At 42.9% G+C, this 26793-nt stretch overlaps 1 pseudogene; it reads right to left on the bottom strand.

Moving 5' to 3' along the window:
• LOC116363300 (ligand-dependent corepressor-like) lies at window positions 1-26233 on the bottom strand (annotated as a pseudogene).
• Between the last annotated feature and the right edge of the window lie 560 nt (window positions 26234-26793).

Raw genomic sequence — 26793 nt, 5'->3', positions numbered from 1 at the left:
CTCTCGCGGCGTCGCGGTTGTGTGTAGTCTCTGACTCGGCGGCGGAATCCTGTCCTCCCATCCTCAAGGTCAATTTGAGCTTCTTCTTAGGAGGATTCTTCAGTGTGCCCAGTCGCTCCTTCACCTTGTACTCCAGTGTGCTGTGAGGGATCCCGTACATGTTCTGGGCCTTGGATACGCTCATCTTCCGCCCATCACCATGCCGATGGCCTCTTCTAAGATCTGGCTGTTGTACTGCCGGTAGCGCCCCCTCTTCTTCCTGGGCTGCTTAGCAGCAGGGGTCGCCCTCGGGGTCGGAGGTCGGTTATGGTTGCCCGGAGGTCCCCTGATCCACGTCGGAGTTCCAGTAGTCTGCTGCCCATCCAGAAAACCTCCCAGGCTGCCTCTCAGGCTACCGGCACGCCGGGTTCTGCTTGGGCAGGATGACCCTCAGCTTCCTGCTCAAAGCATTCTCCACCCCACCGTGGCCCCCGGCGCCCAACACCATGGCCCCGTACCCGTACAGGTCTGAGGCGTGGGAGTCCCATGACAGGTCCATGCCCCTCACCTGGGGGATCTTCAGGTCCACGGGCGGGGAGTGGTGGCCTCCCGGCTCCCTCTTCACCACCACCTCATGGTGGGTCTTGGTGGAGCCATGGTGGTGGCGGAGGCCACCCTCCGGAGGAGCTCTTGGAGGAGAACGCCCCGTGGTGGTGGTTGTCCAAGAACAGAGGCAGGTCTTGGAGGTCTGAGAGGATGGCGCTGGCCTGCTTCAGCCTCAGCAGGCTGTCCAGTTGGTGGTGGTGGGTTTTACCACTGGAGGAACCCCACGGAGAGCCGTCCCGTGCCAGGAGGGGGTGGGGCTCCACGTGGTTCCCTTTGTTCCCGTGGTTGAGAAGCCCCGCCGCCTCCAGACTAGCCAATGAGAGAGCCGGAGGCTGGCCGAGGAGGCGGTGCTTCTGGCTGAGGAGCTCCTCCTTTATAAGAAGCGAATGGGCCAATGGGGGGCTTGAGGGGGGGCGGAACTGACGTAGCTGTCCCTCAGCCCGTCCTGTAAGCTTCTCGGCAGCATGTCATCGTCCTCCACGTCCCGAAAGGAGCGCTCAACTCTCAGGGCACGCCTGATTGGAGGGAAAAGAGAAGAGAGGGGTGTTAACTTGGAAGTACTCAAATCAGTCGAATTGTAATGAACCAAAAACGACACGTTAAAATTACACTACTCTACACTGCTGACTGTTAATGCCAACAAACAAAAAGTACCACTTGGTTTTTAAAGAATATTACCTTGTGTTTTTAAAGTTGAACTTTCTTCCATAATATGTCATTGCTTAGGGGTTTTTTTTCAGCAAAACTCTTCGGCAGTAAACGTGTAACAGTAAACGTGTAACAGTAACATGTAACAGTAAACATGTAACAGTAAACATGTAACAGTAAACATGTAACAGTAAACGTGAAACAGTGAACGTGAAACAGTGAACGTGAAACAGTGAACGTGAAACAGTAAACGTGTAACAGTAAACGTGGAACCGTAAACATGGAACCGTAAACATGGAACATCTAAATGATAAATTCATCTCCCACACTTTAAAGGGGCAATCTGCAGTTGCTACATCCATTTCTGGACTCCTGAATTAGAGGTACCCACTGATTCTTGAAGAATATCATTTATAAAATGCCTCATCAGGATAATTGTACCCCATCAAACCCAAAATGTAAGCTTGTAATACTAAATCAATAAATAAATGTAAACAAACACTACATGGCCTCGAAACATGCATAAAATGATAAGTCTGATATCATGGATGGTCAGTCCGTGCATCTATACAGATGTAGGACCTTAATTTGATCACTCTTTTTTGCAGAGAATTTTTCTGCAAATATACAGTGCTTTCGGGAAGTATAATAAACTGAAATATCACATTTACATAAGTATTCAGTCCCTTTACTCAGTACTTTGTTGAAGCACCTTTGGCAGCGATTACAGCCTTGAGTCTTCTTGGGTATGACGCTACAATCTTGGCACACCTGTATTTGGGGAGTTTCTCCCATTCTTCTCTGCAGATCCTCTCAAGATCTGTCAGGTTGGATGGGGTGTGTCACTGCACAGCCATTTTCAGGTCTCTCCAGAGATGTTTGATTGGGTTCAAGTCCGGGCTCTGGCTGGGCCACTCAAGGACATTCAGAGACTTGTCCCAAAGCCACTCCTGCATTGTCTTGGCTGTCTGCTTAGGGTCATTGTCCTGTTGGTAGGTGAACCAACCACCCCAGTCTGAGGTCCTGGGTGCTCTGGAGCAGGTTTTCATCAAGGATCTCTCTGTACTTTGCTCCGTTCATCTTTCCCTCGATCCTGACTAGTCTCCTAGTTCCTGCTGCTGAAAAACATCCACACAGCATGCCACCACCATGCTTCACCGTAGGGATGGTGCTAGGTTTCCTCTGGGTGTGACGCTTGGCATTCAGGCCAAAGAGTTCAATCTTGGTTCCATCAGACTGGAGAATCTTGTTTCTCATGGTCTGAGAGTGCTTTAGGTGCCTTTTGGCAAACTCCAAGCAGGCTGTCATGTGCCTTTTACGGAGGAGTGGCTTCTGTCTGGCCACTCTACCATAAAGGCCTGATTGGTGGAGTGCTGCATAGATGGTTGTCCTTCTGGAAGGTTTCCCCATCTCCACAGGGGAACTCTGGAGCTCTGTCAGAGTGACCATCGGGTTCTTGGTCACCTCCCTGACCAAGGTCCTTCTCCCCCGATTGCTCAGTTTTAGTGATCTTAGTGGTTCCAAACTTCTTCCATGCTGCAGACATGTTCTGTTAGCCTTCCCCAGATCTGTGCCTCAACACAATCCTGTCTCTGAGCTCTATGGACAATTCCTTTGACCACATGGCTTGGTTTTTGCTCTGACATGCACTGTCAACTGTGGGACCTTATATAGACAGGTGTGTGCCTTTCCAAATCATGTCCAATCAATTGAATTTACCACAGATGGACTCCAATCAAGTTGTAAAAACATCAAGGATGATCAATGGAAACAGGATGCACCTGAGCTCATAGCAAAGAATAATTATGTAAATAAGGTATTTATGTTGTTTATTTTTAATACATTTCCAAAAATGTTTAAAATCCTGTTTTCCCTTTGTGATTATGGGTGTGCATTGTGTGTACATTGATGAGGAACAAACATTATGTGATCCACAAAATGTGGAAAATGTCAGGGGGTCTGAATACTTTCCGAATGCACTGTAGGTCAAATTATGATCATACATCTGTAGCTCTGTCTATGAATTTGAGAGTGGTTACATTTCTCAGCTTTCTACTGAAACAGGGTCGGGGAGATTCGCTTTGTGATTGTTTCAACTGCCCCTTTAATTTCATGATTACTAGATATAGCATAGACACAAATAACTACTTATATGGTCCCTTCAGTTTAGAGACAGTACCTTTATTTGAAATGCAATTTACTTCCTGGCTTGAGGGTGGGCGTTCAATCTCCATTTCAATTCATTACATTTGAGCTTAAAGCCCATTTGAGAACATGTTTGGCTGTAAACTTGTGTTGGCTATTAGCTAGTTATACATCTTGACAGCTTGACAAAGTAGTTGCCATCATACGGATTATAACTCGTTAGCTGTTCCATATGGTCTCATCACATGGGAGAGAGTGGCTGCCTGCATCCCAAATGGCACCTTAATCCCTATGTAGTGCACTACTTCTGACCAGGGCCCGCAGTGCACTACAAAGGGAATGGGGTGCTATTTGGGATGCATCGGTGTCTGATGAATTATATTTACTGTGCAAAGTGGACGTAGCCGGAGCTATGTTCCACTCATTACAGCACGTTAGCTCCCATCTTCAACAATTAAGGTGCTCATGAGACACAGAGAGAAAGAGACAATTAACACTAATTTCCTATATTTTTTTGACCATGTGTAGAACATGCATGTTGTGACAGAGTGAGTCACGTTTATATAGGTAATTAGAGCTAACTTACATCATGTCAAACGTTTAATTTAGTGGCCGTCTTTTTCAAACTCAATTTCATTCAAATCATTTTGTTTCACGCAGAGAAAACTTATTTCAACTGAACTGCACTGGTTTGTTGTTTCTTTGTCCCCGTCTTGCATGAAGCGGAACTATCCATCTACATGGACATTTTACATTCTATTTGGTTCAAAAACAACCAAGCAACTTTATTTTACCACGTAAAAAAAAAAAGTGATTTAAATGTTATTGAATCTTAATGCTGTTTTAAGAGATAGAGAGCCATGTACTGAGTAAACAGAGAACACACACGCACAGTCTGCTACACTAACAAATACCGTGAGGACAATGAGAGGAAGGGAAAACATCAAGGACACACAGCATGAATTACCATGATCATAATACCAATCCCTCCCTGGGATAGAGACTCATTTGCCTGAGAAGGTATCGTGGGCGCAGAATGGAGCACATTGTGATCAGGTTGTAATTAACGGTATAGGATAAACTGTACATAGTAACAGTGTCATAGAATTCACCTGACAACACAATAGACAATGGCTGCGGTTGGAGTTGACGGCAGAGAGGTCTCGTTCCCAGCTAAACGAGAATTAACCTTGGCATGTCTCGTATAGAAATGGTCACAAAAAGGGTTGAGCGACACAAGGATGCTCTTTTCTTCTTACTCCACTCGTTATTTTAGAGAATCTGTCCTTTTGAGCTCCCTTTCTCCTTTCCATTATGTTGGCCTGAAATCAGGCCTGAAAGTTGTTCCTATACGGGCTAGAAAGAACATAGTGTTTTCTAAGAAACCCGTGCTAAAGCGCCCAAATTACATTTCCGTGACGGGTCTTAACGTTTCTATTTCTGAACTACCTGAGAAAGAAGTGACTTTTTTCTAACCTTGGTGTCGGGTACTGTTCAGTATGTAACCATAGCAACAGTAGCCTTTAAGCAGGAAGCACACATCCCAGTCCCCCGCAGACAAGCAGAGTGACAGCTCAATGCTACCTTCTAAATAGGACCATAGATATGTCAATCAGAATGGAAGGGGAAGTGTAGACAGATAGTGAATGAGCCGTAGCACTGAGGACGTCAGCAACCAAATCCTGTGAAGGAAAAATACTATGGACATGGACATGCATATGTCCAAAACAAGTACAGACTTTGGATTAATTTGATAACTCTTTTGTTGCTGAGAATTGCAAAAATGTAGTGTATTTGAGTTTTAAAAAGGATTCTGAAGTTTTTAATTTCCACTTAGAAATTCCAGACTTGATTTTCCCCTAACGAAAAATGTATCAACCCCTACAAAAATGTCCATTAATTATAATCCACAAAATAATTCACATTTCCTGTTGCTACGGGATTATTTTCCTGCTGTAGCAAACTGGCTCAAATCAAGATCCGACATCTGTACATACAGTATATGCATACCCCTGATGAGGTTGTTATCTATATGTCAAAAAGTCAAATAATGACACACACATCCCTGATGAAGTAGTTATATATATATACACACTTGATGAGGGAGTTAGAAGGTGGTTTCACAGTAATGATGGCTGCACCATATAGTCTACATCTTATAGTCTAGACCTTAGTCTACAATAGTCTACACCTTATAGTCTAGACCTTAGTCTACAATAGTCTACACCTTATAGTCTACAATAGTCTACACCTTATAGTCTACACCTTATAGTCTACACCTTATAGTCTACACCTTATAGTCTACACCTTATAGTCTACACCTTATAGTCTACACCTTATAGTCTACACCTTATAGTCTACACCTTATAGTCTACAATAGTCTACACCTTATAGTCTACAATAGTCTACACCTTATAGTCTACAATAGTCTACACCTTATAGTCTACAATAGTCTACACCTTATAGTCTACAATAGTCTACACCTTATAGGCTACAATAGTCTACACCTTATAGTCTACAATAGTCTACACCTTATAGGCTACAATAGTCTACACCTTATAGTCTACACCTTATAGTCTACAATAGTCTACACCTTATAGGCTACAATAGTATACACCTTATAGGCTACAATAGTCTAAACCTTATAGGCTACAATAGTCTCCACCTTATAGGCTACAATAGTCTACACCTTATAGGCTACAATAGTCTACACCTTATAGGCTACAATAGTCTACACCTTATAGGCTACAATAGTCTACACCTTATAGGCTACAATAGTCTACACCTTATAGGCTACAATAGTCTACACCTTATAGGCTACAATAGTCTACACCTTATAGGCTACAATAGTCTACACCTTATAGTCTACACCTTATAGTCTACACCTTATAGTCTACACCTTATAGTCTACACCATTTTGTCTAGTCTACACCACACAGTCTACACCATATAGTCTACACCATACAGTCTACACCATACAGTCTACACCATATATAGTGCATTCGGAAAGTATTCAGACCCCTTGACTTTTTCTACATTTTGTTAAAATGGATAAAAAAATAAAAAAATCCTCATTGATTTACACCAATTTTTTCACTTTTATTAAAAATAAAAAACAGAAATACCTTATTTACATAAATATTCAGACCCTTTGCTATGAGACTCAAAATTGAGCTCAGGTGCATCCTGTTTCCATTGATCATCCTTGAGATGTTTCAACAACTTGATTGGAGTCCACCTGTGGTAAATTCAATTGATTGGCACACACCTGTCTATATAAGGTTCCACAGTTGACAGTGCATGTCAGAGCAAAAACCAAGCCTTTATGTCGAAGGAATTGACCATAGAGCTCCGAGACAAGATTGTGTCGAGGCACAGATCTGGGGAAGGGAACCATAGCATTTCTGCAGCATTGAAAGTCTGCAAGAACACCGTGGCCTCCATCATTCTTAAATGGAAGAAGTTTAGAACCAAGAAGACTCTTGCTAGAGCTGGTCGCCAGGCCAAACTGAGCAATCGGGGGAGAAGGGCCTTGGTCAGGGAGGTGACCAAGAACCCGATGGTCACTCTGACAGAGCTCCTCTGTGGAGATGGGAGAACCTTCCAGAAGGACAACCATCTCTGCAGCTCTTTGGCCTGAATGACAAGCGTCACGTCTGGAGGCAACCTGGCACCATCCCAGCAGTGAAGCAGGGACTGGGAGACTAGTCAGGATCGGGGAAAGATGAACGGAGCAAAGTACAGAGAGATCCTTGATGAAAACCTGCTCCAGAGCATTCAGAACCTCAGACTGGGGAAAAGGTTCACCTACCAACAGGACAACGACTTTAAGCACACAGCCAAGACAATGCAGGAGTGACTTCGGGACAAGTCTCTGAATGTCCTTGAGTGGCCCAGCCAGAACCCGGACTTGAACCCAATCGAACATCTCTGGAGAGACTGGAAAAAAATCTGAATGGGAGAAACTCCCCAAATACAGGTGTGGCCAAGCTTGTAGCGTCATACCCAAGAAGACTCCAGGCTGTAATCGCTGCCAAAGGTGCCTCACAAAGTGCTGAGTAAAGGGTCTGAATACTGATGGAAATATGACAGTTCAGTTTTTTTTATTTTTATACATTTGCAAAAATGTCTAAAAACGTGTTTAGTTAAATGTAGTCTACACACAGTGGTGGTTAATGGTGTATGGTGACTAGTGGCACTTGTTTGCTGTTATGAAACTAAAATGAACAAACTATTGATGTATTGGTTATTATGGTGTCATGATATTTTTAAAGGAAACTGTTATCATTTGATTGTGTAAGTAAAATACTAGGTTAATTTTCACACTGTAAAATAAAGGGGTAAGCTAAATGAGTGAGATGATCTGTGTTTGGTAATATATCTGAGGTCTCGGAGGAAGTGTGGAGGGATGGAGGTGTGGAGCGAGGGAGGAGGGTGGATGGAGGAGGTGTGGAGCGAAGGAGGAGGGTGGATGGAGGAGGGGTGGAGTGAGGGAGGATGGTGGATGGAGGAGGGTGGAGTGAGGGAGGAGGGTAGAGTGAGGGAGGAGAGTGGATGGAGGAGGGGTGGAGTGAGGGAGGAGGGTGGATGGAGGAGGTGTGGAGCGAAGGAGGAGGGTGGATGGAGGGGTGGAGCGAGGGAGGAGGGTGGATGGAGGAGGGGTGGAGCGAGGGAGGGAGGAGGGTGGATGGAGGAGGTGTGGAGCGAAGGAGGAGGGTAGATGGAGGAGGGGTGGAGCGAGGGAGGAGTGTGGATGGAGGAGGGGTGGAGCGAGGGAGGAGGGTGGAGTGAGGAGGGTGGAGTGAGGGAGGAGGGTGGATGGAGGAGGGGTGGAGTGAGGGAGGAGGGTGGATGGAGGAGGGGTGGAGTGAGGGAGGAGGGTACATCCAGTTCCTCATCCCCCTCTTTAGTTAATATTACATGACCTGATCATTAGTAAACCCCAAACCACCAACGCTGCTTCTGATACACCAACGAGGTGTCTTACAACAGATTACACACACCACCCTCACCATACAATATTGCTTTGGGCGTCAACATGTATCGAGACGCTCAAATCCATCTTTGACCTTCTGTGTGTTCTAATCATTCCAAGGTCTATCCATAGTTATACAGGTCATTTATTCTAATTTAAAGCAGGAAAACAAAGTTTGTACGGTGTGTTAATCATGCAAATATGACTTGAAGGCAAAACACTCAGGTATCAATAACATCCACCACGACTATGTGGGTAAGTAAATAAAAGCTGGATATAGTAGAGAGGCAACAGGAAAACCAATAGTCCCTGAGGTCTTTGATGCAGTCTAACGTTGACCTCCTAGATCATGAAGAATTACATCCAAATAGCATAAATACATACTTATAAAACCTAGGTACTGTAATCATAATGATAATGGATTAGGGTTAGTTACTTATAAATACCTAGGTACTGTAATCATAATGATAATGGATTAGGGTTAGTTACTTATAAAACCTAGGTACTGTAATCATAATGATAATGGATTAGGGTTAGTTACTTATAAATACCTAGGTACTGTAATCATAATGATAATGGATTAGGGTTAGTTATAAATACCTAGGTACTGTAATCATAATGATAATGGATTAGGGTTAGTTACTTATAAATACCTAGGTACTGTAATCATAGTGATAATGGATTAGGGTTAGTTACTTATAAATACCTAGGTACTGTAATCATAGTGATAATGGATTAGGGTTAGTTACTTATAAATACCTAGGTACTGTAATCATAGTGATAATGGATTAGGGTTAGTTACTTATAAATACCTAGGTACTGTAATCATAGTGATAATGGATTAGGGTTAGTTATAAATACCTAGGTACTGTAATCATAGTGATAATGGATTAGGGTTAGTTACTTATAAATACCTAGGTACTGTAATCATAGTGATAATGGATTAGGGTTAGTTATAAATACCTAGGTACTGTAATCATAGTGATAATGGATTAGGGTTAGTTATAAATACCTAGGTACTGTAATCATAGTGATAATGGATTAGGGTTAGTTACTTATAAATACCTAGGTACTGTAATCATAGTTAATAATGGATTAGGGTTAGTTACTTATAAATACCTAGGTACTGTAATCATAGTGATAATGGATTAGGGTTAGTTATAAATAGCTAGGTACTGTAATCATAGTGATAATGGATTAGGGTTAGTTACTTATAAATACCTAGGTACTGTAATCATAGTTAATAATGGATTAGGGTTAGTTACTTATAAATACCTAGGTACTGTAATCATAGTGATAATGGATTAGGGTTAGTTATAAATACCTAGGTACTGTAATCATAATGATAATGGATTAGGGTTAGTTACTTATAAATACCTAGGTACTGTAATCATAGTGATAATGGATTAGGGTTAGTTACTTATAAATACCTAGGTACTGTAATCATAGTTAATAATGGATTAGGGTTAGTTACTTATAAATACCTAGGTACTGTAATCATAATGATAATGGATGAGGGTTAGTTACTTATAAAACCTAGGTACTGTAATCATAGTGATAATGGATTAGGGTTAGTTACTTATAAATACCTAGGTACTGTAATCATAGTGATAATGGATTAGGGTTAGTTACTTATAAATACCTAGGTACTGTAATCATAATGATAATGGATGAGGGTTAGTTACTTATAAAACCTAGGTACTGTAATCATAGTGATAATGGATTAGGGTTAGTTACTTATAAATACCTAGGTACTGTAATCATAGTGATAATGGATTAGGGTTAGTTACTTATAAATACCTAGGTACTGTAATCATAGTGATAATGGATTAGGGTTAGTTACTTATAAATACCTAGGTACTGTAATCATAGTGATAATGGATTAGGGTTAGTTATAAATAGCTAGGTACTGTAATCATAGTGATAATGGATTAGGGTTAGTTACTTATAAATACCTAGGTACTGTAATCATAGTGATAATGGATTAGGGTTAGTTACTTATAAATACCTAGGTACTGTAATCATAATGATAATGGATGAGGGTTAGTTACTTATAAAACCTAGGTACTGTAATCATAGTGATAATGGATTAGGGTTAGTTACTTATAAATACCTAGGTACTGTAATCATAGTGATAATGGATTAGGGTTAGTTACTTATAAATACCTAGGTACTGTAATCATAGTGATAATGGATTAGGGTTAGTTATAAATAGCTAGGTACTGTAATCATAGTGATAATGGATTAGGGTTAGTTACTTATAAATACCTAGGTACTGTAATCATAGTTAATAATGGATTAGGGTTAGTTACTTATAAATACCTAGGTACTGTAATCATAATGATAATGGATGAGGGTTAGTTACTTATAAAACCTAGGTACTGTAATCATAGTGATAATGGATTAGGGTTAGTTACTTATAAATACCTAGGTACTGTAATCATAGTGATAATGGATTAGGGTTAGTTACTTATAAATACCTAGGTACTGTAATCATAGTGATAATGGATTAGGGTTAGTTACTTATAAATACCTAGGTACTGTAATCATAGTGATAATGGATTAGGGTTAGTTACTTATAAATACCTAGGTACTGTAATCATAGTGATAATGGATTAGGGTTAGTTATAAATACCTAGGTACTGTAATCATAGTGATAATGGATTAGGGTTAGTTACTTATAAATACCTAGGTACTGTAATCATAGTGATAATGGATTAGGGTTAGTTATAAATACCTAGGTACTGTAATCATAGTGATAATGGATTAGGGTTAGTTATAAATACCTAGGTACTGTAATCATAGTGATAATGGATTAGGGTTAGTTACTTATAAATACCTAGGTACTGTAATCATAGTTAATAATGGATTAGGGTTAGTTACTTATAAATACCTAGGTACTGTAATCATAGTGATAATGGATTAGGGTTAGTTATAAATAGCTAGGTACTGTAATCATAGTGATAATGGATTAGGGTTAGTTACTTATAAATACCTAGGTACTGTAATCATAGTTAATAATGGATTAGGGTTAGTTACTTATAAATACCTAGGTACTGTAATCATAGTGATAATGGATTAGGGTTAGTTATAAATACCTAGGTACTGTAATCATAATGATAATGGATTAGGGTTAGTTACTTATAAATACCTAGGTACTGTAATCATAGTGATAATGGATTAGGGTTAGTTACTTATAAATACCTAGGTACTGTAATCATAGTTAATAATGGATTAGGGTTAGTTACTTATAAATACCTAGGTACTGTAATCATAATGATAATGGATGAGGGTTAGTTACTTATAAAACCTAGGTACTGTAATCATAGTGATAATGGATTAGGGTTAGTTACTTATAAATACCTAGGTACTGTAATCATAGTGATAATGGATTAGGGTTAGTTACTTATAAATACCTAGGTACTGTAATCATAATGATAATGGATGAGGGTTAGTTACTTATAAAACCTAGGTACTGTAATCATAGTGATAATGGATTAGGGTTAGTTACTTATAAATACCTAGGTACTGTAATCATAGTGATAATGGATTAGGGTTAGTTACTTATAAATACCTAGGTACTGTAATCATAGTGATAATGGATTAGGGTTAGTTACTTATAAATACCTAGGTACTGTAATCATAGTGATAATGGATTAGGGTTAGTTATAAATAGCTAGGTACTGTAATCATAGTGATAATGGATTAGGGTTAGTTACTTATAAATACCTAGGTACTGTAATCATAGTGATAATGGATTAGGGTTAGTTACTTATAAATACCTAGGTACTGTAATCATAATGATAATGGATGAGGGTTAGTTACTTATAAAACCTAGGTACTGTAATCATAGTGATAATGGATTAGGGTTAGTTACTTATAAATACCTAGGTACTGTAATCATAGTGATAATGGATTAGGGTTAGTTACTTATAAATACCTAGGTACTGTAATCATAGTGATAATGGATTAGGGTTAGTTATAAATAGCTAGGTACTGTAATCATAGTGATAATGGATTAGGGTTAGTTACTTATAAATACCTAGGTACTGTAATCATAGTTAATAATGGATTAGGGTTAGTTACTTATAAATACCTAGGTACTGTAATCATAATGATAATGGATGAGGGTTAGTTACTTATAAAACCTAGGTACTGTAATCATAGTGATAATGGATTAGGGTTAGTTACTTATAAATACCTAGGTACTGTAATCATAGTGATAATGGATTAGGGTTAGTTACTTATAAATACCTAGGTACTGTAATCATAATGATAATGGATGAGGGTTAGTTACTTATAAAACCTAGGTACTGTAATCATAGTGATAATGGATTAGGGTTAGTTACTTATAAATACCTAGGTACTGTAATCATAGTGATAATGGATTAGGGTTAGTTATAAATAGCTAGGTACTGTAATCATAGTGATAATGGATTAGGGTTAGTTACTTATAAATACCTAGGTACTGTAATCATAGTGATAATGGATTAGGGTTAGTTACTTATAAATACCTAGGTACTGTAATCATAGTGATAATGGATTAGGGTTAGTTATAAATAGCTAGGTACTGTAATCATAGTGATAATGGATTAGGGTTAGTTACTTATAAATACCTAGGTACTGTAATCATAGTGATAATGGATTAGGGTTAGTTATAAATAGCTAGGTACTGTAATCGTAGTGATAATGGACTAGGGTTAGTTACTTATAAATACCTAGGTACTGTAATCATAATGATAATGGATTAGGGTTAGTTATAAAACCTAGGTACTGTAATCATAGTGATAATGGATTAGGGTTAGTTATAAATAGCTAGGTACTGTAATCATAGTGATAATGGATTAGGGTTAGTTATAAATAGCTAGGTACTGTAATCATAGTGATAATGGATTAGGGTTAGTTACTTATAAATACCTAGGTACTGTAATCATAATGATAATGGATGAGGGTTAGTTACTTATAAAAACCTAGGTACTGTAATCATAATGATAATGGATTAGGGTTAGTTACTTATAAATACCTAGGTACTGTAATCATAATGATAATGGATTAGGGTTAGTTACTTATAAATACCTAGGTACTGTAATCATAATGATAATGGATTAGGGTTAGTTACTTATAAAAACCTAGGTACTGTAATCATAATGATAATGGATGAGGGTTAGTTCTCTTCCGACGCTGTAAACCCTTGACATCGTAACGTAACAAAAGGTGATTACCTTGGAAACCAATGGGAAATAACACATTGATCACTACAATGATCATTTATAACGGAGGTGTGTGTGTGTGTGTGTGTGTGTGTGTGTGTGTGTGTGTGTGTGTGTGTGTGTGTGTGTGTGTGCGCACGGTGTGTGTGTCTTACCCCTTCACTGTGGGCAACAGGGTGTAACTGTGAGAGTTTTTGAGGACGGTGCCGTGGGCCTTCTTGGTGGAGAGGTCCAGGACTCCATCTGAGGATTAACATACGCAGATACACACACACACTGTTTTAGGGCACAGTTCATCACAGATCATCTAAGTATGTACTGTATAACTTGACTTCAATTGATTGGGACTTTTTAAATGAATGTAATTAACATTATAAATGTGCCGTTCAATAACAGATGTTTGTGTGACTCTATAAATCACTGGAAATGAGAAAGGAAAAGGACTCCAGGAGAAGAATACAACATAGAAAATCACATGAATAAATAAAGAAAATAATCATTACTGTTCCCTCCACTCTGCTCTTTGTTTAAAGAGTAATAACAATATTATATTCCTCTTTCCACTGACTGAACCACACACACACACACACAAACACACACACCCTCCTCCTCCTCGGGTTAGTAATCCCCAAAGTGCAGCTGACCTGTCTGATGACCTGTCCGTCTGAACAGAGCTGAAGGACCTCTTTAATCTTTAGGGCTTTTTGGTTAGACAAAAGAAGGTGGTGATATTAAAATGAATTTCTCTCTCTTGTGTGTTTATGGGTGTTTGGGGAGGGGGGGGCATACATAAACACACTATAATACCATATATGGTCACAGGCATTAGAGGATAATCCAGGCCAAATGTCTATAGGGCAAGAGGGATTTCAAGGCATGGGGGTTAATGTTTTTAAGATTCAAAAATCTATTTTTCAGCATAACGCGACTTGGCATTCAGCCTCCAACTGTTTGTTAGAATTAGGATACTAGTAGTTTTCATTTGGCCCAGTCTGTTTGGCTCTATACAACTTTTACTGGTCCAATTACAGGTTGTGGGGGATTTGCGACCAATGTTTAACTTCCTGACTGATGTCTTGAGATGTTGCTTCAATATATCCATATCATTTTCCTACCTCATGATGTCATCTATTTTGTGAAGTGCACCAGTCCCTCCTGCAGCAAAGCACCCCCACAACATGATGCTGCCACCCCTGTGCTTCACGGTTGGGATGGTGTTCTTCGGCTTGCAAGCCTTCCACTTTTTTATGGCCAACAGTTCCATTTTTGTTTCTTCAGACCAGAGGACATTTCCCCAAAAGTACAATCTTTGTCCCCATGTGCAGTTGGAAACCGTAGTCTGGCTTTTTTATGGCGGTTTTGGAGCAGTGGCTTCTTCCTTGCTGAGCGGCTTTTCAGGTTATGTCGATATAGGACTCGTTTTACTGTGGATATAGATACTTTTGTACCTGTTTCCTCCAGCATCTTCACAAGGTCCTTTGCTGTTGTTCTGGGATTGATTTGTACTTTTCGCACCAAAGTACGTTAATCTCTAGGAGACAGAACGCGTCTCCTTCCTGAGCGGTTAGATGGCTGCATGGTCCCTTGGTGTTTATACTTGCGTACTATTGTTTGTGCAGATGAACGTGGTACCTTCAGGTGTTTGGAAATTGCTCTGAAGGATAAACCAGACTTGTGGAGGTCTACGATTTTTTTCCTGAGGTATTTGCTGATTTCTTTTGATTTTCCCAAGATGTCAAGCAAAGAGGCACTGAGTTTGAAGGTAGGCCTTGAAATACATCCACATGTACACTTCCAATTAGCTTCTAAAGCCATGACATAATTTTCTGGAATTTTCCAAGCTGTTTAAAGGTACAGTCAACTTAGTGAATGTAAACTTCTGACGCACTGGAATCGTGATACAGTGAATTATAAGTGAAATAATCTGTCTGTAAACAATTGTTGGAAAAATTACTTACATGCACAAAGTAGATGTCCTAACCGACTTGCTAAAACTATAGTTTGTTAACAAGAAATTTGTGGAGTGGTTGAAAAACGAGTTTTAATGAATCCAACCTAAGTGTATGTAAACTTCCGACTCCAACTGTAAGAGAGCTATAGGGGAAATATAGGGAAGATATAAGGGATATATAGGAGCGATATTGGAGATATATAGGGGATCTATAGGAGAGATATAGGGGAGATATAGGGGAGCGATAGGGGAGAGATATAGGGGATCTATAGGGGATCTATAGGAGAGATATAGGGGAGCGATAGGGGATCTATAGGAGAGATATAGGGAACGATAGGGGAGAGATATAGGGGATCTATAGGAGAGAGATAGGGGAACGATAGGGGAGAGATATAGGGGAGCGATAGGGGAGAGATATAGGGGAGTGATAGGGGAGAGATATAGGGGAACGATAGGGGAGAGATATAGGGGAGCGATAGGGGAGAGATGTAGGGGAGAGATATAGGGGAACGATAGGGGAGAGATATAGGGGAGAGATATGGGGGAGAGATATAGGGGAGAGATAGGGGAGAGATATGGGGGAGAGATGTAGGGGAGAGATATAGGGGAGCGATAGGGGAGAGATGTAGGGGAGAGATATAGGGGATATATAAGTGGCTCATGGGAGATACATGGGAGCTATAGAAGAGATATAGGGAAGCTATATGAGACCTATAGGGAGATATAAGCAACATACAGGGGAGATATTGGCGATACAGGGAGATATAGGAAAGATAAATGGAGATAGGAGAGATACAGGGAGATATAGGAAAGATAAATGGAGATAGGAGATATACAGGGAGATATAGGAAAGATATAGGAAAGATACATGGAGATATAGGAAAGATATAGGAAAGATACATGGAGATATAGGAAAGATACAGGGAGATAGGAGAGATACAGGGAGATATAGGAAAGATACATGGAGATAGGAGAGATACAGGGAGATATAGGAAAGATACATGGAGATAGGAGAGATACAGGGAGATATAGGAAAGATACATGGAGATAGGAGATATACAGGGAGCTATAGGAAAGATATAGGAAAGATACATGGAGATATAGGAAAGATAAATGGAGATAGGAGAGATACAGGGAGATATAGGAAAGATACATGGAGATAGGAGATATACAGGGAGATATAGGAAAGATATAGGAAAGATACATGGAGATATAGGAAAGATACATGGAGATAGGAGAGATACAGGGAGATATAGGAGAGATACAGGGAGATATAGGAGAGATACAGGGGGATATAGGAAAGATACATGGAGATAGGAGAGATACAGGGAGATAGGAGAGATACAGGGAGATATAGGAAAGATACAGGGAGATATAGGAAAGATACAGGGAGATATAGGAAAGATACATGGAGATAGGAGAGATACAGGGAGATATAGGAAAGATACATGGAGATAGGAGAGATACAGGGAGATATAGGAAAGATACATGGAGATAGGAGAGATACAGGGAGATATAGGAAAGATACATGGAGATAGGAGAGATACAGGGAGATATAGGAAAGATACATGGAGATAGGATAGATACAGGGAGATATAGGAAAGATACATGGAGATAGGAGAGATACAGGGCGTTCTATTGAAGTTATGGGGGAGTTCTTCAGTCCAGGTTTCTCTTCTACTTATTTATTTTATTGAATATTTGTTCTTATTTCCCTTTTTCTTATTGTTGTTGCATTTCATTCTACAGTGCAACACCATTTTATCTTGTCCATAAGGTAAATAGGTGTTGATTCGATATGGACGTGTGAGTGGTGTCTTACCCTCTGTTTTGGTCTCTGTGGGGTCTGGCCTCTTGACGGTGAGGTCCAGTGGAGAGTCCTGGTCGGCCATGAGAAGCTTGCTGAGGACGGGGTTCTGTGCAGAGGCAGCAGCACCGGTACCACTACAGTTACTACCGGCTCCGTTCCCACTGTCCGGGGCGAAGGCAGAGGCGGAGGCGGGGCTGAGGCCCGGTCCCGGGGACGGGGGGCTGGACGCCCCCGGCAGAGCGGGGGGGGCCGGGGCTGGAGAGGCCGCTCTCGGCAAGAGGCGGCTTTGGTCCTTGATGCCGTTGGGCTGGGGCTGATGGGGGGGGTCCTGAGAATAGCTGTTTTTTGAGGTATATTCGGCAGCGAACTGACGGATCATTCGCTGCATTATCTCACGAGCCACTAGAGGGATGTGGGGGTCCGAGAAGCTTGGGAGGTCTGCTAGAGACAAACAAACACACAACATTAGACACCTATTAGAACTTTCTTATTCTGTTTAACATTCCAACGACCGGCTAAAGATCTGGCAGCACTACAACTAGAAACATCAAAGCTGCAATATGTCACTTTATGGGGGAACGGACCAAATTCACGTAGAAATGTCAGTTATGAACCTGTCACCTGTTATGAACCTGAACAGGCAGTTAACCCACTGTTCCTAGGCCGTCATTGAAAATAAGAATTTGTTCTTAACTGACTTGCCTAGTTAAATAAAGGTAAAATAAAAAATTCTCACTGAAAGCCAGTCTCAGAAGTTGTAGATATGTTCTATGTACACTATTTCTATTTCTATATCTTTAATTTTGTTTTTGCATATTTTACTTTGGGTTTTGTACACCAGCTTCAAACAGCTGAAAATACTATATTTTTGGTTATTGAAAATATATTTCACAGCGGTTTAGACCGTACAGCAATTTTCTAAGCACTACATGACTTGTTTTGTCACATAAACTGAAATTAGGCGAACTATTCTAATTTTAGCAACCAGGAAATATTACTGTTTATGTGAAGAAAAAATAAATATATATAAATATATATACACAAACTGATAACAATTAAGGTAGATGTGACTATACATTTTTATTAAAAATAGACTTGTTAGAATGTGGACATAGATATATACCTACAGGACATGTTGTTTAATATCTCTCTGTAACACTACAGACAGACTGTTAGAATGTGGACATAGATATATACCTACAGGACATGTTGTTTAATATCTCTCTGTAACACTACAGACAGACTGTTAGAATGTGGACATAGATATATACCTACAGGACATGTTTAATACCTCTCTGTAATACTACAGACAGACTGTTAGAATGTGGACATAGATATATACCTACAGGATATGTTGTTTAATACCTCTCTGTAATACTACAGACAGACTGTTAGCTAGGCTTCGTCGAAAATGGCACCCTATTCCCTATGTAGTGCACTACTTCGACCAGAACCCCATTGGCCCCTATAGTAGTGCACTACATAGGGAATATGGTGCCATTTGGGACGCAGCTCTAGTCTACCCTATAGCCCCCAACTTTCAGCCGCAAAACAAAAAGTGATTTAGCAGACCAGCTTTCTGGAAAAACATTTCCTTTTGGGCCGAGGAATTGTGCCCCGTGTCCGAAGGGGAAGCTTTCTGCAAACAATACCTACGTCCTGGCACACTATTCCCAATCCAGTGCACTACTTTTAACCTGGGCCCTATGCAATCTGGTCAAAAGTAGTGCACTATGTAGGGAATCGGGTTCCGTTTGGGACGCCGACCGCGTGGAACCAAAACATAATGCCGGGAGCATATAGACATTATAAAAACATTTAGCTAAAGGAACATCACTGGGAAGGAAGAAACCCTCAGACAAACGACACATATCTATGTGTGTCTGTTTATATACTGTGCACAGTGTTTGTTCAGCTACATACACTCAGTGTACACACCATTTAGGACCTTTCTTATATTGAGTTGATTCCAGTGCTTCCCCTAGCTGGCTGGATGTCCTTTGGGTGGTGGACCATTCTTTATACACACGGGAAACTGTTGAGCGTGAAAAACCCAGCAGCGTTGCAGTTCTTGACACACTCAAACCGGTGAGCCTGGCACCTACAACCATACCCTGTTCAAAGGCACTTTAAATATGTTGTCTTGCCACCCATTCACCCTCTGAATGGCACATATACACAATTCATGTCTCAATTGTCTCAAGGCTTAAAAATTATTCTTTAACCTGTCTCCTCCCCTTCATCTTTAACCCGTCTCCTCCCCTTCATCTTTAACCCGTCTCCTCCCCTTCATCTTTAACCCGTCTCCTCCCCTTCATCTTTAACCCGTCTCCTCCCCTTCATCTTTAACCCGTCTCCTCCCCTCCATCTTTAACCTGTCTCCTCCCCTCCATCTTTAACCCGTCTCCTCCCCTTCATCTTTAACCCGTCTCCTCCCCTTCATCTTTAACCCGTCTCCTCCCCTTCATCTTTAACCCGTCTCCTCCCCTTCATCTTTAACCCGTCTCCTCCCCTTCATCTTTAACCCGTCTCCTCCCCTTCATCTTTAACCCGTCTCCTCCCCTTCATCTTTAACCCGTCTCCTCCCCTTCATCTTTAACCCGTCTCCTCCCCTTCATCTTTAACCCGTCTCCTCCCCTTCATCTTTAACCCGTCTCCTCCCCTTCATCTTTAACCCGTCTCCTCCCCTTCATCTTTAACCCGTCTCCTCCCCTTCATCTACACTGACTGAAGTGGATTTAACAGGTGACATCAATAAGGGATCATAGCCTTTACCTGGATTCACCTGGTCAGTCTGTCATGGAAATAATGTTTTGCACACTCAGTATATAGCAGCTTTAGGCCAGCTGAGGGCTGAGAGCTGAGGGCTGAGAGCTGAGGGCTGAGGGCTGAGGGCTGAGGGCTGAGAGCTGAGGGCTGAGAGCTGAGGGCTGAGGGCTGAGGGCTGAGAGCTGAGGGCTGAGAGCTGAGGGCTGAGAGCTGAGGGCTGAGGGCTGAGAGCTGAGAGCTGAGGGCTGAGAGCTGAGGGCTGAGGGCTGAGAGCTGAGGGCTGAGGGCTGAGGGCTGAGAGCTGAGGGCTGAGGCCTGAGAGCTGAGAGCTGAGGGCTGAGGGCTGAGAGCTGAGAGCTGAGGGCTGAGAGCTGAGAGCTGAGGGCTGAGGGCTGAGGGCTGAGGGCTGAGAGCTGAGGGCTGAGAGCTGAGGGCTGAGAGCTGAGGGCTGAGAGCTGAGGGCTGAGGGCTGAGAGCTGAGGGCTGAGAGCTGAGGGCTGAGGGCTGAGGGCTGAGGGCTGAGGGCTGAGAGCTGAGGGCTGAGAGCTGAGGGCTGAGAGCTGAGGGCTGAGGCTGAGGCTGAGGCTGAGGGCTGAGGGCTGAGAGCTGAGGGCTGAGAGCTGAGAGCTGAGGGCTGAGGGCTGAGGGCTGAGAGCTGAGAGCTGAGGGCTGAGAGCTGAGGGCTGAGAGCTGAGGGCTGAGGGCTGAGAGCTGAGGGCTGAGAGCTGAGGGCTGAGAGCTGAGGGCTGAGGGCTGAGAGCTGAGGGCTGAGAGCTGAGGGCTGAGGGCTGAGGGCTGAGAGCTGAGGGCTGAGAGCTGAGGGCTGAGGGCTGAGGGCTGAGGGCTGAGAGCTGAGGGCTGAGGGCTGAGGGCTGAGGGCTGAGAGCTGAGGGCTGAGAGCTGAGGGCTGAGGGCTGAGGGCTGAGGGCTGAGAGCTGAGGGCTGAGAGCTGAGGGCTGAGGGCTGAGGGCTGAGGGCTGAGGGCTGAGAGCTGAGGGCTGAGAGCAGAGGGCTGAGAGCAGAGGGCTGAGAGCTGAGGGCTGAGGGCTGAGGGCTGAGGGCTGAGAGCAGAGGGCTGAGAGCTGAGGGCTGAGGGCTGAGGGCTGAGGGCTGAGAGCTGAGGGCTGAGGGCTGAGGGCTGAGGGCTGAGGGCTGAGGGCTGAGAGCTGAGGGCTGAGGGCTGAGGGCTGAGGGCTGAGAGCTGAGGGCTGAGGGCTGAGGGCTGAGGGCTGAGAGCTGAGAGCTGAGGGCTGAGGGCTGAGAGCTGAGAGCTGAGGGCTGAGAGCTGAGGGCTGAGAGCTGAGGGCTGAGGGCTGAGGGCTGAGGGCTGAGAGCTGAGAGCAGAGGGCTGAGAGCAGAGGGCTGAGAGCAGAGGGCTGAGAGCAGAGGGCTGAGAGCAGAGGGCTGAGAGCTGAGGGCTGAGAGCAGAGGGCTGAGAGCAGAGGGCTGAGAGCAGAGGGCTGAGAGCAGAGGGCTGAGGGCTGAGAGCAGAGGGCTGAGAGCAGAGGGCTGAGAGCAGAGGGCTGAGAGCAGAGGGCTGGGTGTGGAGTGTGAACCCAGATTGATTGGGCAGACACATTGATTGTATCAGCGTCTGACTGAGTGACCTAATCCTCTCTAAAACAACCATCTATCTCAAATGGCACCCTGTTCACTAGTGCACTGCTTTTGACCAAAAAAAGTAGTGCACTAAATGATATAGTGTAGGGAATAGGGGCCCATTTTGGATGCAGTCAGTCACACACTGCACCCCTCTCTTCTCTAGGAGAGTATATAACCATAACAATACATGGTCACTTAACCGACACGTTTCATGTTAAACCTCAGTTTTTTTAGGACACGATTTTTAAATGAACCTTTATTTAACTAGGCAAGTCACTTAAGAACAAATTCTTATTTACAATGACCGTCATACACCGGCCAAACCTGTACCGCCCTATGGGACTCCCAATCACGGCCGGTAGTGATACAGCCTGGAATCGAACCGGGGTGTCTGTAGGGACGCCTCAAGTACTGAGATGCAGTGCCTTAGACCGCTGCGCCACTCGGGAGCCCAAATGTGGGATTCAAACCCACAACTTTGGTGTTTCCAAGTTCCATACCTTGTGTCTTTATAACGCCCCAACTGACTACGCCATATAGTTCTACTAGACTCCCTTATGGTTCTATAGGTTCTTGACCCTTATAGTTCTAGATTCTAAACTCCCTTATGCTTCTATGTTCTAGACTCCCTTATGGTTCTAGGTTATACAATTCCGTATGGTTCTATAGGTTCTAGACTCCCTTATTGTTCTAGTTTCTAGACTCCGTTATGGTTCTACATTCTAGACTCCGTTATGGTTCTACATTCTAGACTCCGTTATGGTTCTACATTCTAGACTCCGTTATGGTTCTACATTCTAGACTCCGTTATGGTTCTACATTCTAGACTCCGTTATGGTTCTACATTCTAGACTCCGTTATGGTTCTACATTCTAGACTCCGTTATGGTTCTACATTCTAGACTCCGTTATGGTTCTACATTCTAGACTCCGTTATGGTTCTACATTCTAGACTCCGTTATGGTTCTACATTCTAGACTCCGTTATGGTTCTACATTCTAGACTCCGTTATGGTTCTACATTCTAGACTCCGTTATGGTTCTACATTCTAGACTCCGTTATGGTTCTACATTCTAGACTCCGTTATGGTTCTACATTCTAGACTCCGTTATGGTTCTATGTTCTAGACTCCCTTATGGCTCTATAGGTTCTAGACTCACCCTTTCTGTAGAAGACAGCATTGAGGAACTCTTCGGCTTGCTTCTCCAGGCGGTTGATTTTGGACGTGTCCTGTTTCAAGTCCTCTGACTCTGATAAGACCTGGGGAGTGATGCCAACCAAGTGTTCCTGAGAGGGACACAGAACACAAGAGGAAAAGGGTTTAGGATTTTAGAAAACAGTACATAAATGTATAACCAAGTGTTCCTGAGAGGGACACAGACAAAGCAGACACAGTTTTAATGAAGTTGTCCTGGACCAAACCCAGAGGAAAACCTTAAAGTACCTTTGAAGTCTGGTTTTATTTTACTAAGCAAAAAAAACAACATAATAAGACAATAGGTGGCGAGATAACGCTGTGGTGGAAGCTTTAAAAGACCGGGTGACAAAACATGGTGATTAAGAAAGCCATTGTGTGATACTATGGGCTTGCAGTCATTGTGTTTATGAAACAAACAAATGAATGATATGGGGGGGTGGTGGTGGGAGGAATGGGCGTGACACCCTGACTGTCTCTCCGCTTTCTCCTCTTAGAATCCAGTGACGTGAAAACTGGCAAAACCAAAACAGGCTCAAACAGTTTCCTTAAAACGGCATACCTTCACAGTTAATATGAATGAGGCATTCTCTCTTCCTTCCCCTCTCTCTCCCTCCCTCTCCCTCGTCTCTTTCTCTCTCTCCCCTCGGAAGACACTTCAGTTGAATGCATTCAGTTGTTCAAGTGACTAGGTATCCCCCTTTCACTTTCCTTCTCCCTCTGCCTCTCTCGCTCTCCCCCCCCCTCAAGTCTACCTCCTCCCCCTTTCTCTCCCCCTCCCTCAAGTCTACCTCCTCCCCCTTTCTCTCCCCCTCCCTCAAGCCTACCTCCTCCCCCTCTCTTGGTCTCCCCCTCCCTCAAGCCTACCTCCTCCCTCGGTCGGGAGTTTGCATAGCTGCAGATCAATGAATCAATTGTTTCCGTCCTCTGCAGGTCCTCTGGCATTTCATGCAATTAAACGCACACAGTGAAATATGAAGAGTATGTCCCAAATGGCACCCTATTCCCTACATCGTGCACTACTTTTGACCAGAGCGCTATGGGCCGTGTTCAGACGTAGTGCACTATAAAGAGAATAGGGTGCCATTCTGGACGTAGGGCAAGCCCAACCCACCCAGCCCGGCCCGGGCATGGTAAGGCCAGAGACAAGCAGAGGAAGGAGGACAGATATGTTCGAGGTAATATGTTTTATGGACCATGGAGCGTATTCACAAAGTGTCCCAGAAGTAGGAATGCTGAATCTGATTTATATAATCCTATTCATTATAATCTGATCATAGATCAGCACTACTACTATGTTATATATGTTTATAATAATAATTTGGTTGGTGCTTATATTTGTTATTTTTCACACATGTACAATTGTGTATTAAATTGTAGGTGCCAGATGGTCGACCTTCAGGGTTGAAGAGGTCAAGATGAAAAAGGAGAAAAGGAGTGGTTGGTTGGCATGGCAACAGAAGGGGGGGGCTCTTTGTGAGGCCTTCTGTTTCATCCTTCGTTCTTCCATTAAAGGGGCAATCTGGGATTGGTATATCAAAAGTGGCGCGGTGTCCACTTCTTCATCGTTTGAATCCCAGATTGCCCCTTTAAAGGCAAAGAAAAAATGGAGGACGAGTGGCGCCCCGAACGACATGCCGACGAGCCATCAATTCACAAGGTCAAAGGGAACGAGTGGCGCCCCGAACGACATGCCGACGAGCATCAATTCACAAGGTCAAAGGGACGAGGGGTGACTGAAAGGGCAAATAATAATAATACATTCCTGAGAGGCAAAACATTCTAGCGCCATTTTAGGATGATTAGACATGGCTGAATGAGTGAGACGACCAGGGATTGACCTCTACTTAAAGGGTGTGTGTGTGTGTGTGTGTGTGTGTGTGTGTGTGTGTGTGTGTGTGTGTGTGTGTGTGTGTGTGTGTGTGTGCGTGCGTGTGTGTTTGTGTGTGAGTGATTGTGTGGGTGTGTGTGCGTGTGTTATTGTCGATGAGGCGATGGAAAGATGAAAAGATGCAGACTGGCTTTTGTTCATGAAGCTAATTAGCTATCTCTAATGCAGTGTGTGGAGTTTAGCTAATCAGCTAGCTGTAATGCAGTGTGTGGAGTTTAGCTAATCAGCGAGGGGTAATGCAGTGTGGGGGGTTTAGCTAATCAACTAGCTGTAATGCAGTGTGTGGAATTTAGCTAATCAGCTAGCTGTAATGCAGTGTGTGGAGTTTAGCTAATCAGCTAGCTGTAATGCAGTGTGTGGAGTTTAGCTAATCAGCTAGCTGTAATGCAGTGTGGGGGGTTTAGCTAATCAGCTAGCTGTAATGCAGTGTGTGGAGATTAGCTAATCAGCTAGCTGTAATGCAGTCTGTGGAGTTTAGCTAATCAGCTAGCTGTAATGCAGTCTGAAGGGTTAGCTAATCAGCTAGCTGTAATGCAGTGGGGGAGGGTTTGCTAATCAGCTAGCTGTAATGCAGTGTGTGGAGTTTAGCTAATCAGCTAGCTGTAATGCAGTGTGTGGGATTTAGATATTGTCTCGATGTGTGTCTGTGTCTCTGTGTCTGTCTCTATGTGTGTGTGTGTGTGTGTGTGTGTGTGTGTGTGTGTGTGTGTGTGTGTGTGAGCCACAGGAACTCTAATAACATCAATTACCTTGACTTTCTCTCGTCTTAAGCAGCAAAAGAGACAATTTACATCAAACGACCAATCCAACAGTACCTCGGGCTCGCAATCTGTGGGAAGAAGAAGACACACACAAACACACACACGTCAGAGAGGTTATGGTAATAATGACAGGCCGCTGTGTGTGAGCTTAGACAAACCACAGCACAGCTAACCATTTCATGCATTTCAAAATAAAACCCTTCAGAATATGAAAAGCATTGAAAATAGCAACAGTTTGTTTTGAATGATGGCCGAGTTCCTTTTGATACATAAAAACTGTAAACCAAGACATCAACTGTTCGGACACACACACTCAACCAGAAGATTACCCCCAATCAGTGTGTGTGTGTGTGTGTGTGTGTGTGTGTGTGTATCTGTATGAGTGTGTGTGACATCTCTGTGTCTCCAAGTGACAAGGCCTTCTGGTGACTCTCTCTCAAACACGGTATGAGCTTCCTTTGTGATAACTAAATCTTCAGGGAACATGACTTGTGTCACAGTCCTAGTGGGAGGGGAGCGGAGGGGACGTTGGGCCTGGGCGCCTGGCGGCGTGCGGCGGCCTTGGATACGTGACTATTGTGTTGGTGACAGATGTAGAACCGGGCGCCTCGACATAGTGTAGTCATTAACCTCCAGTCCCCTGCCGCACTAAACCCTACCCCTTCATATGCAGAGGAGAGTGTGTGTGTCTGTGATGTGTGTGTGTGTGTGTGTGTGTGTGTGTGTGTGCCTCGCGAGTGTGGCTATAATGCTCCACGGGCAGAGAAAAACAGAGAGAGAGGAGGGATGCCCAACAAACACACCTTTTGGTGCACCATGGATAAAAAGAAACGTGCACCGAGCTACACACGGAACTCACAGCACTATGAGAGAGAGAGATATGCCCCCCTAGGCACAACTATGACAACATAACCAACAAAAACGGGTCACAACTCCTGCAGCTCTGTCGCACGCTGGGTATGTACATAGTCAATGGTAGGCTTCGAGGGGACTCCTATGGTAGTTACACCTATAGCTCATCTCTTGGCAGTAGTACTGTAGACTACCTTATCACTGACCTCAACCCAGAGTCTCTCAGAGCCTTCACAGTCAGTCCACTGACACCCCTATCAGACCACAGCAAAATCACAGTCTACCTGAACAGAGCAATACTCAATCATGAGGCATCAAAGCCAAAGGAACTGAGTAACATTAAGAAATGCTATAGATGGAAGGAATGCATTTTGGAAACCTAACAAAAAAAAATTTGGCA

This window comes from Oncorhynchus kisutch, unplaced genomic scaffold (genome assembly GCF_002021735.2).
Source record: "Oncorhynchus kisutch isolate 150728-3 unplaced genomic scaffold, Okis_V2 scaffold921, whole genome shotgun sequence".
NCBI classification, from domain to species: domain Eukaryota; kingdom Metazoa; phylum Chordata; class Actinopteri; order Salmoniformes; family Salmonidae; genus Oncorhynchus; species Oncorhynchus kisutch.
The sequence above is the reverse complement of the archived record's forward strand: the minus strand, read 5'-3'. Positions and strand labels throughout refer to the sequence as shown.